Source organism: Hyla sarda, unplaced genomic scaffold (genome assembly GCF_029499605.1).
Source record: "Hyla sarda isolate aHylSar1 unplaced genomic scaffold, aHylSar1.hap1 scaffold_1960, whole genome shotgun sequence".
Lineage (NCBI taxonomy): Eukaryota > Metazoa > Chordata > Amphibia > Anura > Hylidae > Hyla > Hyla sarda.
The window spans coordinates 47,074-60,261 of NW_026608617.1; the positions used below are offsets into that span (position 1 = coordinate 47,074).

General features: G+C 43.0%; 4 non-coding genes across 4 annotated transcripts; all 4 read right to left on the reverse strand.

The window, feature by feature from the left end:
• Window positions 1-599: 599 nt before the first annotated feature.
• LOC130316802 (U2 spliceosomal RNA) lies at window positions 600-790 on the reverse strand. Its single transcript, XR_008864027.1, has one exon. It is a non-coding gene; the product is annotated as a U2 spliceosomal RNA (small nuclear RNA).
• Window positions 791-2,887: 2,097 nt separating this feature from the next.
• LOC130316803 (U2 spliceosomal RNA) lies at window positions 2,888-3,078 on the reverse strand. The gene has a single exon (XR_008864028.1). It is a non-coding gene; the product is annotated as a U2 spliceosomal RNA (small nuclear RNA).
• Window positions 3,079-5,169: 2,091 nt separating this feature from the next.
• On the reverse strand, window positions 5,170-5,358 carry LOC130316809 (U2 spliceosomal RNA). The gene has a single exon (XR_008864032.1). It is a non-coding gene; the product is annotated as a U2 spliceosomal RNA (small nuclear RNA).
• A 6,877-nt stretch (window positions 5,359-12,235) lies between these two features.
• Window positions 12,236-12,426, reverse strand: LOC130316804 (U2 spliceosomal RNA). The gene has a single exon (XR_008864029.1). It is a non-coding gene; the product is annotated as a U2 spliceosomal RNA (small nuclear RNA).
• Between the last annotated feature and the right edge of the window lie 762 nt (window positions 12,427-13,188).

The following is a 13,188-nucleotide window of genomic DNA, read 5'->3' on the forward strand; positions in this document are numbered from 1 at the left end:
GATGACCAATCCATTAGTGCAATGGATGGCTGGAAGCATTTGTCTTTGCCTTTGCAATACCACAGAAGCAATGCATGGTCAATGTACAGCAATGACACACCTGTGTGAACAGCCAGGAGACCCCCCCCCCCCCCCCATGTTATGTTACATAGTTACATAGTTAGTACGGTCGAAAAAAGACATATGTCCATCACGTTCAACCAGGGAATTAAGGGGTAGGGGTGTGGCGCGATATTGGGGAAGGGATGAGATTTTATATTTCTTCATAAGCATTAATCTTATTTTGTCAATTAGGAACATTCAGCACCCACCCGCTATCAAGGCAGCTGCCTATCATGTCATGCCCTACCTGCACAGGTGTGCTGGCTACTCAAATGATCCAATTAAGGAGGCCATTTAGTCAGCAGCAGCAGAAGTCCTGTGCCTGGACGCTCCAACAGGGGCCAGACACAAGCAGAAGCAGAAGCAGCAGAAGCAGCAGCAGCACCACCTTTTGTTTTTTGGCTGCAGCAGCAGCAAGGCCCACAGGGCTGGCTAGCTGGCTAGCCAGCAAGCAGGTAGCAATGAAAGTAGGAATCTTTCTTTTTAACCCTGTAAGGGGGTGGTGCACTGTACCCGAAGATACTGCCATATCGGGTCAATGCATAGGGCGACGGAAGCAAGCTTCGAAATCGGCCCCCGTTCTCAAAAATCCATTTAATATATGGTCCCCAGATAGGGGACGTATCAGATATTAAACTGATAAGAACAGATACTACACTTGATCTTAGCCAAAAGGCCGAGAAGCGATAACCGTGAAAGGGGCGGGCCCAACAAGGTCCCCTTCATGGGCACTATCACTGCTTGCTGTCAGGGAGGCTGCCAGACAATTTTCCATGCACACTCTGGGCTGGGGGGCAGTCAACCACCAGTACACACAGCAGAACCTAAACCCATACCATTATTGCTAAGCAGCAAGACAGGGGCCCATTGCACTCCCACGGGGCCTTTTTAAATGCAATCCATAACCCGGATTTGCCAGGAACCCTTCTTACTCCTCCTACTTGCATGTGACACTGGGCTTAGGATCTGCATAGGAAACACACACACAAGCACACACCTACCTTTGTTGCCTGCAGATGCCTCCTTGGCTGTCCCCAAACGGTATCAAACCAACACCCACGGGAAGCTGTAAGCATAGAGGACATGCCTGCACCCCATTGGACTTACCTGTGTGGGTTAAATCCGGGTTATTTGACAACCTATGGCGGTGATGGTTCTGCTCAGGCAGAGCAGTGCTGATGCTCCTCATAAAGCTGTCGCTGCTGTGAAGGTTCTAGGTGACATCACAAATCCCTTTGGTTACATACACAACAAAGCTGGGTTGTTGTTGTTTACACTCTGCAAGGCCTGTGGAAGTGAGTGACATCATAGCACTGTAGTTCTGAGGGTTCAAGATGGATGCAACAATCTCCTGTTGCTTCTATGAAGGCCGTAATAGACGACATCACCAAACAGCTCCATAGTCACATACACAGCAAAGGAGAGATGTTGTTTACACCTAGTGATGTCAGTGGTATTGAGTGACATCACAGCACAGTGCTAAGGCTCCTGGGCCTGGACACAGCAGCGGCTGCAATATCTCAACGGAGAATACGTTTATATCTATGTGTGTGTGTGCGCATATATATATATATATATATATATATATATATATATATATATATATATTCTCCGCCGAAATCACTTTTAAACCCATTTCCACCTTTTTTTCCCTTCTCTTCCTCTTACTTTTTTTTCACGTTTTTTTACGTTTTTCTCCTTTTCGCCTCTTTTCTGGGCGTATTATTCTTCTTTTTCTTCTTTTTTTTCGTCTAATGCATACCCCATCAGTGCAGCAATGCTTATTCAATACCGCCAGCAGATGGAGACACTGGGGGATAATTTTCTAAGGATTTATACTGATTTTTCCTGTCTGAATTTGTCGCACAGAAAGTTGCAGGCCAAATATGTGTGACATTTCTGCGACTTTAGCTTCTAGAGCATTTTTACAACATTATACATAGGTGCTGAATACATAAAAAGCGACTGTTCAGCGACAGACAAGTCGCATCGGCTGAAAGTAGGCCAGAATGTCAGTCCATGTTGGAGCAGGTTTAGATACAGTCTAAAGCATAGATCTCAAAGTCTGTGCACAGAATTTAGCAAGGGCCTCGCACCTTCTGATGCATCAGGTAGGTGCACAATAGCATAGCCTAACCCTCTGTACTTTGGTCTATATTGATGCGGGACATAGACAGCCAGCTGATGACCAATCCATTAGTGCAATGGATGGCTGGAAGCATTTGTCTTTGCCTTTGCAATACCACAGAAGCAATGCATGGTCAATGTACAGCAATGACACACCTGTGTGAACAGCCAGGAGACCCCCCCCCCCCCCCCCCCATGTTATGTTACATAGTTACATAGTTAGTACGGTCGAAAAAAGACATATGTCCATCACGTTCAACCAGGGAATTAAGGGGTAGGGGTGTGGCGCGATATTGGGGAAGGGATGAGATTTTATATTTCTTCATAAGCATTAATCTTATTTTGTCAATTAGGAACATTCAGCACCCACCCGCTATCAAGGCAGCTGCCTATCATGTCATGCCCTACCTGCACAGGTGTGCTGGCTACTCAAATGATCCAATTAAGGAGGCCATTTAGTCAGCAGCAGCAGAAGTCCTGTGCCTGGACGCTCCAACAGGGGCCAGACACAAGCAGAAGCAGAAGCAGCAGAAGCAGCAGCAGCACCACCTTTTGTTTTTTGGCTGCAGCAGCAGCAAGGCCCACAGGGCTGGCTAGCTGGCTAGCCAGCAAGCAGGTAGCAATGAAAGTAGGAATCTTTCTTTTTAACCCTGTAAGGGGGTGGTGCACTGTACCCGAAGATACTGCCATATCGGGTCAATGCATAGGGCGACGGAAGCAAGCTTCGAAATCGGCCCCCGTTCTCAAAAATCCATTTAATATATGGTCCCCAGATAGGGGACGTATCAGATATTAAACTGATAAGAACAGATACTACACTTGATCTTAGCCAAAAGGCCGAGAAGCGATAACCGTGAAAGGGGCGGGCCCAACAAGGTCCCCTTCATGGGCACTATCACTGCTTGCTGTCAGGGAGGCTGCCAGACAATTTTCCATGCACACTCTGGGCTGGGGGGCAGTCAACCACCAGTACACACAGCAGAACCTAAACCCATACCATTATTGCTAAGCAGCAAGACAGGGGCCCATTGCACTCCCACGGGGCCTTTTTAAATGCAATCCATAACCCGGATTTGCCAGGAACCCTTCTTACTCCTCCTACTTGCATGTGACACTGGGCTTAGGATCTGCATAGGAAACACACACACAAGCACACACCTACCTTTGTTGCCTGCAGATGCCTCCTTGGCTGTCCCCAAACGGTATCAAACCAACACCCACGGGAAGCTGTAAGCATAGAGGACATGCCTGCACCCCATTGGACTTACCTGTGTGGGTTAAATCCGGGTTATTTGACAACCTATGGCGGTGATGGTTCTGCTCAGGCAGAGCAGTGCTGATGCTCCTCATAAAGCTGTCGCTGCTGTGAAGGTTCTAGGTGACATCACAAATCCCTTTGGTTACATACACAACAAAGCTGGGTTGTTGTTGTTTACACTCTGCAAGGCCTGTGGAAGTGAGTGACATCATAGCACTGTAGTTCTGAGGGTTCAAGATGGATGCAACAATCTCCTGTTGCTTCTATGAAGGCCGTAATAGACGACATCACCAAACAGCTCCATAGTCACATACACAGCAAAGGAGAGATGTTGTTTACACCTAGTGATGTCAGTGGTATTGAGTGACATCACAGCACAGTGCTAAGGCTCCTGGGCCTGGACACAGCAGCGGCTGCAATATCTCAACGGAGAATATGTTTATATCTATGTGTGTGTGTGCGCATATATATATATATATATATATATATATATATATATATATATATTTCTCCGCCGAAATCACTTTTAAACCCATTTCCACCTTTTTTTCCCTTCTCTTCCTCTTACTTTTTTTTCACGTTTTTTTACGTTTTTCTCCTTTTCGCCTCTTTTCTGGGCGTATTATTCTTCTTTTTCTTCTTTTTTTTCGTCTAATGCATACCCCATCAGTGCAGCAATGCTTATTCAATACCGCCAGCAGATGGAGACACTGGGGGATAATTTTCTAAGGATTTATACTGATTTTTCCTGTCTGAATTTGTCGCACAGAAAGTTGCAGGCCAAATATGTGTGACATTTCTGCGACTTTAGCTTCTAGAGCATTTTTACAACATTATACATAGGTGCTGAATACATAAAAAGCGACTGTTCAGCGACAGACAAGTCGCATCGGCTGAAAGTAGGCCAGAATGTCAGTCCATGTTGGAGCAGGTTTAGATACAGTCTAAAGCATAGATCTCAAAGTCTGTGCACAGAATTTAGCAAGGGCCTCGCACCTTCTGATGCATCAGGTAGGTGCACAATAGCATAGCCTAACCCTCTGTACTTTGGTCTATATTGATGCGGGACATAGACAGCCAGCTGATGACCAATCCATTAGTGCAATGGATGGCTGGAAGCATTTGTCTTTGCCTTTGCAATACCACAGAAGCAATGCATGGTCAATGTACAGCAATGACACACCTGTGTGAACAGCCAGGAGACCCCCCCCCCCCCCCCATGTTATGTTACATAGTTACATAGTTAGTACGGTCGAAAAAAGACATATGTCCATCACGTTCAACCAGGGAATTAAGGGGTAGGGGTGTGGCGCGATATTGGGGAAGGGATGAGATTTTATATTTCTTCATAAGCATTAATCTTATTTTGTCAATTAGGAACATTCAGCACCCACCCGCTATCAAGGCAGCTGCCTATCATGTCATGCCCTACCTGCACAGGTGTGCTGGCTACTCAAATGATCCAATTAAGGAGGCCATTTAGTCAGCAGCAGCAGAAGTCCTGTGCCTGGACGCTCCAACAGGGGCCAGACACAAGCAGAAGCAGAAGCAGCAGAAGCAGCAGCAGCACCACCTTTTGTTTTTTGGCTGCAGCAGCAGCAAGGCCCACAGGGCTGGCTAGCTGGCTAGCCAGCAAGCAGGTAGCAATGAAAGTAGGAATCTTTCTTTTTAACCCTGTAAGGGGGTGGTGCACTGTACCCGAAGATACTGCCATATCGGGTCAATGCATAGGGCGACGGAAGCAAGCTTCGAAATCGGCCCCCGTTCTCAAAAATCCATTTAATATATGGTCCCCAGATAGGGGACGTATCAGATATTAAACTGATAAGAACAGATTTTTTTTTTTTTTACATTTTTATTGAAAAAACTCAAAAACTTAAATACATCACAAGAAAATTTTTACAATACTTCAAATACTGTTTTCCATAAATGTAAATTCCACATAGCTAATGCTTTTTTCTGCCCAAATCTCTTTTTATCAATTAAATAGTACAAGTAAACTTCACTGTATATCATCTTCAAACATTCTTTTTCACAAATAAAATCTCTTTTGAAGACAAGGATATTACGAACTTTCCATAATACATTTTTTGTACAGTTGATAAAAATCCACAAAATTCTCTCTTTTTCTTTCGTAACTCCATCACTTTTGCCATATAAAACAACTTCATGATTTAAAACTTTTAGACCTGTTAGGAATTTCAATAAAGAACCAATTAGTCTAAAAACCTTTTGTGCAAAATAACAATTCCAGAAAAGGTGCAAAACAGTTTCATCTATATTGCAATTTTCCCGGGGACAGACACATACAGCATTTAGACCTCTTCTATATTGGAAAAATCTTACCGGAAGACACTCATGGATAATCATCCATGCTAAATCCTTGTGCTCATTAAAAAGATATGGCTCGTTTACCTTTTTCCATATTTGTACACACCTATTATAAGAAAAATTAGAGACCATACATATTTCTTCTTGCAAATTTAACTGTACTTCTATCTTGCGAGCATCCCTCAAGGTTAACAAGTCAAAGTCTTTAAGGTTATACATACGTATAATTTTTTCTAAGATGGCATAATGTTTAGGCGGAGTTAAAAGTACAGGAGAAGATAATGATAAAAACACCCATTTTCTTCTTCTAAAAATATGTCCCGCAGAGTACTTTAAAAAACAGGACCATACACTTTTCATAAAAAGTCCCCTAAAACACCAACTAAAAAACCTTAAGTATAAAAATTTTCTAATACAGGGAACCTGTTTTCCTCCATTTTTTTGTGACTTATACATAATATCTCTTTTTAATTTTTCTGCTTTAGAACTCCATAGAAACTCAAAGAGAATCCTCTGAAGTTGCCTAGACATAAGTTCATTAGGAGGATAAATCATATTTAAATAGAGCATAATGGGTATTAGCATAGCCTTAATCACCAAAATTTTACCTTCTAAAGATAATTTCCTAAGGGACCAAAAGTCTACTTTCTTCTTTACCTTTTCTTTTACCATTAGCCAACTTTCCTCACCATTGTTATTTTTATCAAAGATGACTCCAAGGATTTTTATTTTTTCTGACTGTAATTTTAGGTTTGGTATTTGCACGTTTTCCCATTTACCTATATAAAAACAGTCACATTTAGATAAATTAAGTTTAAAAGCAGAAGCTTTACAAAAGAAATCAGTAACATCAACAACTCTTTGTAAAGAGAAGGCACTTTCACAAAAAACATTAATATCATCCATATAGCCACACACTTTAAGGGTGGCATTATTACCTCCAGGAACTGGCACTCCTTTTATTATTTTATCATTCCTTATTAAGTTTAACAGAGGTTCTATTGCACATATAAACAGTATAGGAGACAGAGGGCAGCCTTGCTTTACCCCTGATGATAAATTAATAAAATCTGTAAGGAAACCATTTATTAAAATCCTGCTAAAAGAACCTTTATATAAGAGAGCAATTTGCTTAATAAGTATGTTAGGAAAACCCATGCGTTGTAAAACCATCCATAAAAAACAATGTGATACTCTATCGAACGCTTTATGAAAATCTAGAGATAGAATGGCTATATTTTGATTCCGCTCTTGCTGATACCATATGACGTCCCTAATAGCATTTAAAGGTTCAGCTACACTCCTTCCTGGGACACCACATACCTGATCCACATGGATGACCTTGTGCAAAAATGGCTTCATTCTGTTAACAAAAATTTTTGACATAATCTTATAATCAACATTAAGAAGCGTAATTGGTCTCCAATTTTCTAAGCTGTTCCTATCCCCCTTTTTGGGGATCAGAGACACTATACCACTCCTCCAAGATAAAGGTAGAACATCAGAATTAAAAGCCTCCTTAAAAATATTAAGCAAATCATCTTTAAAAATTTCCCAAAAGGTTTTATAAAACTCTACAGGAAGTCCATCAGAACCTGGTGTTTTACCTGTGGATAAACTTTTAGCAGCAATTTCTAATTCTTGGCATCTTACTTCTGTGCAAAGTGCATCTTGGTCCTCCTTACTTAAACCACAATCTAAAGTGCTTAGGAGAAAATTAGCAGCAGATATATCAATGGGTTTCTCATTAAACAGATCTTGATAAAAGGATTTAGCTTTGGATAACATTCCTACATTAGTAGTTTCATCCTCAATGTTAATCATTAACTTTTTTGTTTCCATTACCTTTTTAAAAAAGAATCTTGTACACTTTTCATCCTTCTCTTTACATTCAACTTTGGAGTTAAAAATTATTTCTTTCCCTTTGTTAGTTATAGCCTTCTGAATATCACTTTTAACACTTAAAATCAGATCGTCTACATATACACCCAGCTCTTTGAGTTGATAATAGGTTTGTAGTTTTGTGTTAAGATCTCTATACCATTTCAATTTCTCTTTTGTTTTTTTAACACCCATCTTAATAAAATACTCTTTAAATTTTACCTTGCAGAATTCCCACCATGCTAAAAGAGAATTAAAATTAGTCCTTGAGTTCTGCAATTTTTTAAAAAGATAGATAAAATTACATTTAATTTCTTCATCTTCAAGCAAAGAGACATTCAGACGCCAGACTCCTTTGGCTCTGCAAACCCCATCAAACTTACATGTAGCAGATAAAATCTTATGATCTGAAAAAAAGGTAGAAGTCAATTGCATATTCCCATAAAATGCAAATCCAGAAGCAAAAATATAATCAATCCTTGACATATAAAGGCTATTCCCCCAGGTATACCCAGGGTCATTAGGGAAAGAGGTTCTCCACAAATCTTTTAAATTAAAATCAACTATAAAATCCTTTAGTTGTTTTTCAGTCTTATCTTTCCTTTGTTCAGATCCTCCAGCCCGCTCCTCTCCTGCCATTATACAATTAAAATCACCAGCGATGATAAGCGGGGATGAACCCGGTAAATAAAACTGAATTTTCTCTAATAAATCAGATCTTTCATCCTTATCTGGAGAGGCATATACATTTAAAAGTCTCATATTCATGTCATTATAAATAATATGAACGAGCAGGGCTCTACCGGGTACAATGTCTGTGAAGGAGGTAACTTTATACTCACTGCTCTTGAACAGTATGCCAACACCAGTCACTTTCCTCTCATTATCCCCTGACCACACAGACGGGCCAAGAGTCCATTCAGATCTCAAAGATGAATAATTGATATCATAATCAATGGCACATTCCTGTAAAAATAAAATGTCTGTAGGCAAAGAAGACAAGAAAGAAAATAAAGTAGCCCTCCTCTCTGGGCTCTTCAAACTCCTCACATTGAAGGAGGAGATATTAACACTTGGTAGCTCCTGGGTCATTCATTATCCTCAGACAAAGAACCCCAATCTGTAGGTGGTGACACAAATTCCTCAATATTAACAGGGTCGGATGCTGTTATAACCTTTTGGCAGACAATCTCCACGTTCCCCTCGTCCGCACTAACTCGACCACTCCTTTTGATGTTAAGGCCCTTTTCCTCTTTCCGGTCTCTGCTTTTCCTCTTTCGCCGTTCTTCTACATCCATCTCCTCTGTATCCCTTCTGGGCGGTCCAGGACCCTCAACTTCCATGAGAGGAGAACCCCTCACTTCTGTCTCAGGTCCCACGACCTTCCCCGGGGACACAATGCTTTTGGAGACATGAGCCACAGCAGGTATCACAGGAATTCCGGTAGCAGAAGACTCAGGCATCACTTTCAGGGTGTGGGTCTTAGGCACAGGCACAGCATCCATGGAGCTCTTCCTCATCGAGGGACCAGCCGACGTAGCCACAATATTGGCCCAGGAGCGTTGAGGACAATCCTTAAAAGCGTGTCCTTTCTGCTTACACACATTACACAGAATCTCATTTTGACAGTCCAAAGTGGTGTGGCCTTTTTGGCCACATCTTTTGCAAATAACCACTTCCTCTTTGCAAGATTCTTGTGTATGACCATATTCATGGCATTTCCTGCAATAATACGGCATCCCAGGGTAGAATAAATAGCCACGTTTACGCCCAATTAAAAAATTTGCAGGTGGGCGACACAGACCTCCAATTCCTCTCACATCTTCTCTGAACTTAACAGCAAACTTATGCTTTCCAGTCCAAAAGTCCATTGCATTCATTATTTTATGAGAGTATTTGACTTCCGCACAATATTGGTTTAAAAATAAGACAATGTCTCTTATATCCACGTATGGATCGTGCATAGTAACCACCAGTGGAACATCGCCATTAGAATATAGAGCAATGAAAACAAGTCCTTTCATATCCTCCTCATAGGCAAGCTCCCGAACTTTCTCAAACATATGGTCACATGCAGATGCGGAAGTCAAGGTAAGAATGAAAAGTCCTTTACCTGGGTCTTTTAGGCAAAACACATCTTCTCTCTGAATGTGCAATAAATCCAGCATAATTCTCTTGACAAAAAATTCCAAAGTCATCTTCTCCTTTTTCTCCTCATCCACTTCAATACGGAAGGTGTTCTTAATCCGAGTTTCAGTATGCGCAGCAAACCTAAGGGTCGCCATGGGGGATCGCCTTCCCGTTCTTTGTAAGTCCTCCTCCTATAGCAGCATGAGGCTTAAGACGGCTAAAAAAACCGCCGATGCCTCAAGGCCGAAGGTTCGACGAACTCAGAGCCCCTTGACAAGATACAAGATCTTAGCCAAAAGGCCGAGAAGCGATAACCGTGAAAGGGGCGGGCCCAACAAGGTCCCCTTCATGGGCACAATCACTGCTTGCTGTCAGGGAGGCTGCCAGACAATTTTCCATGCACACTCTGGGCTGGGGGGCAGTCAACCACCAGTACACACAGCAGAACCTAAACCCATACCATTATTGCTAAGCAGCAAGACAGGGGCCCATTGCACTCCCACGGGGCCTTTTTAAATGCAATCCATAACCCGGATTTGCCAGGAACCCTTCTTACTCCTCCTACTTGCATGTGACACTGGGCTTAGGATCTGCATAGGAAACACACACACAAGCACACACCTACCTTTGTTGCCTGCAGATGCCTCCTTGGCTGTCCCCAAACGGTATCAAACCAACACCCACGGGAAGCTGTAAGCATAGAGGACATGCCTGCACCCCATTGGACTTACCTGTGTGGGTTAAATCCGGGTTATTTGACAACCTATGGCGGTGATGGTTCTGCTCAGGCAGAGCAGTGCTGATGCTCCTCATAAAGCTGTCGCTGCTGTGAAGGTTCTAGGTGACATCACAAATCCCTTTGGTTACATACACAACAAAGCTGGGTTGTTGTTGTTTACACTCTGCAAGGCCTGTGGAAGTGAGTGACATCATAGCACTGTAGTTCTGAGGGTTCAAGATGGATGCAACAATCTCCTGTTGCTTCTATGAAGGCCGTAATAGACGACATCACCAAACAGCTCCATAGTCACATACACAGCAAAGGAGAGATGTTGTTTACACCTAGTGATGTCAGTGGTATTGAGTGACATCACAGCATAGTGCTAAGGCTCCTGGGCCTGGACACAGCAGCGGCTGCAATATCTCAACGGAGAATACGTTTATATCTATGTGTGTGTGTGCGCATATATATATATATATATATATATATATATATATATATATATTTCTCCGCCGAAATCACTTTTAAACCCATTTCCACCTTTTTTTCCCTTCTCTTCCTCTTACTTTTTTTTCACGTTTTTTTACGTTTTTCTCCTTTTCGCCTCTTTTCTGGGCGTATTATTCTTCTTTTTCTTCTTTTGTTTCGTCTAATGCATACCCCATCAGTGCAGCAATGCTTATTCAATACCGCCAGCAGATGGAGACACTGGGGGATAATTTTCTAAGGATTTATACTGATTTTTCCTGTCTGAATTTGTCGCACAGAAAGTTGCAGGCCAAATATGTGTGACATTTCTGCGACTTTAGCTTCTAGAGCATTTTTACAACATTATACATAGGTGCTGAATACATAAAAAGCGACTGTTCAGCGACAGACAAGTCGCATCGGCTGAAAGTAGGCCAGAATGTCAGTCCATGTTGGAGCAGGTTTAGATACAGTCTAAAGCATAGATCTCAAAGTCTGTGCACAGAATTTAGCAAGGGCCTCGCACCTTCTGATGCATCAGGTAGGTGCACAATAGCATAGCCTAACCCTCTGTACTTTGGTCTATATTGATGCGGGACATAGACAGCCAGCTGATGACCAATCCATTAGTGCAATGGATGGCTGGAAGCATTTGTCTTTGCCTTTGCAATACCACAGAAGCAATGCATGGTCAATGTACAGCAATGACACACCTGTGTGAACAGCCAGGAGACCCCCCCCCCCCCCCCCCCCCATGTTATGTTACATAGTTACATAGTTAGTACGGTCGAAAAAAGACATATGTCCATCACGTTCAACCAGGGAATTAAGGGGTAGGGGTGTGGCGCGATATTGGGGAAGGGATGAGATTTTATATTTCTTCATAAGCATTAATCTTATTTTGTCAATTAGGAACATTCAGCACCCACCCGCTATCAAGGCAGCTGCCTATCATGTCATGCCCTACCTGCACAGGTGTGCTGGCTACTCAAATGATCCAATTAAGGAGGCCATTTAGTCAGCAGCAGCAGAAGTCCTGTGCCTGGACGCTCCAACAGGGGCCAGACACAAGCAGAAGCAGAAGCAGCAGAAGCAGCAGCAGCACCACCTTTTGTTTTTTGGCTGCAGCAGCAGCAAGGCCCACAGGGCTGGCTAGCTGGCTAGCCAGCAAGCAGGTAGCAATGAAAGTAGGAATCTTTCTTTTTAACCCTGTAAGGGGGTGGTGCACTGTACCCGAAGATACTGCCATATCGGGTCAATGCATAGGGCGACGGAAGCAAGCTTCGAAATCGGCCCCCGTTCTCAAAAATCCATTTAATATATGGTCCCCAGATAGGGGACGTATCAGATATTAAACTGATAAGAACAGATACTACACTTGATCTTAGCCAAAAGGCCGAGAAGCGATAACCGTGAAAGGGGCGGGCCCAACAAGGTCCCCTTCATGGGCACTATCACTGCTTGCTGTCAGGGAGGCTGCCAGACAATTTTCCATGCACACTCTGGGCTGGGGGGCAGTCAACCACCAGTACACACAGCAGAACCTAAACCCATACCATTATTGCTAAGCAGCAAGACAGGGGCCCATTGCACTCCCACGGGGCCTTTTTAAATGCAATCCATAACCCGGATTTGCCAGGAACCCTTCTTACTCCTCCTACTTGCATGTGACACTGGGCTTAGGATCTGCATAGGAAACACACACACAAGCACACACCTACCTTTGTTGCCTGCAGATGCCTCCTTGGCTGTCCCCAAACGGTATCAAACCAACACCCACGGGAAGCTGTAAGCATAGAGGACATGCCTGCACCCCATTGGACTTACCTGTGTGGGTTAAATCCGGGTTATTTGACAACCTATGGCGGTGATGGTTCTGCTCAGGCAGAGCAGTGCTGATGCTCCTCATAAAGCTGTCGCTGCTGTGAAGGTTCTAGGTGACATCACAAATCCCTTTGGTTACATACACAACAAAGCTGGGTTGTTGTTGTTTACACTCTGCAAGGCCTGTGGAAGTGAGTGACATCATAGCACTGTAGTTCTGAGGGTTCAAGATGGATGCAACAATCTCCTGTTGCTTCTATGAAGGCCGTAATAGACGACATCACCAAACAGCTCCATAGTCACATACACAGCAAAGGAGAGATGTTGTTTACACCTAGTGATGTCA